Genomic DNA, 607 nt, shown 5'->3' on the forward strand with positions numbered 1-607 from the left:
CAGCTCCGGGAAAGCGTCATTACTTTGATGACGTCAAACCAAGCGTGCAGAATTGCGGGCTAAAATCAAAACTCCAATCAGTGCGATGCGGAGGGTTCTAAACAGTCACCTGGAGAATAAACTGAACGAGCGTAGCCCTTCTCAATGACGCTGAAAGCATCTTTGAAAAGAGCCAAAGTTTCCTGCTAAGCACGGCGTACTGCTGCTGCAGCTCTGGCTGGAGGATATATGTTGTCTCCTCCTCGATGTTGTGGCAGTGGTTCTGGCATCCATCCATTTTCTACCGCTTCACCTGTTAAGGGAGGGCTGGAGCCTATCCCAGCTGCCTTCAGGGAAGAGGCGGGTTACACCCTGGACGGGTCGTCAGTCTATCGCAGGGCGTGCGGAAGAAAAAGACGAGACTGCGTTTGACTTCAGCACCGCGGACAACATCACTTAAAGACTCTGGCGCTCTCCATGATGATGGAACTAGGTTTCTCCAAACATCTTTAACTCAGTACCGTAACAGCCACGTGTAGTCACATAAGAGTTCCATCCATCCATCCATCCATTTTCTACATAGCTTATCCGTTAAGGGGGGGGGGGGGGGGGGGGCTACTGTAGCCTA

Source organism: Aulostomus chinensis, chromosome 8 (assembly GCF_037954235.1).
Source record: "Aulostomus chinensis isolate RoL2024-O1b breed Wild chromosome 8, RoL_Achi_v1.0, whole genome shotgun sequence".
Classification (NCBI taxonomy): domain Eukaryota; kingdom Metazoa; phylum Chordata; class Actinopteri; order Syngnathiformes; family Aulostomidae; genus Aulostomus; species Aulostomus chinensis.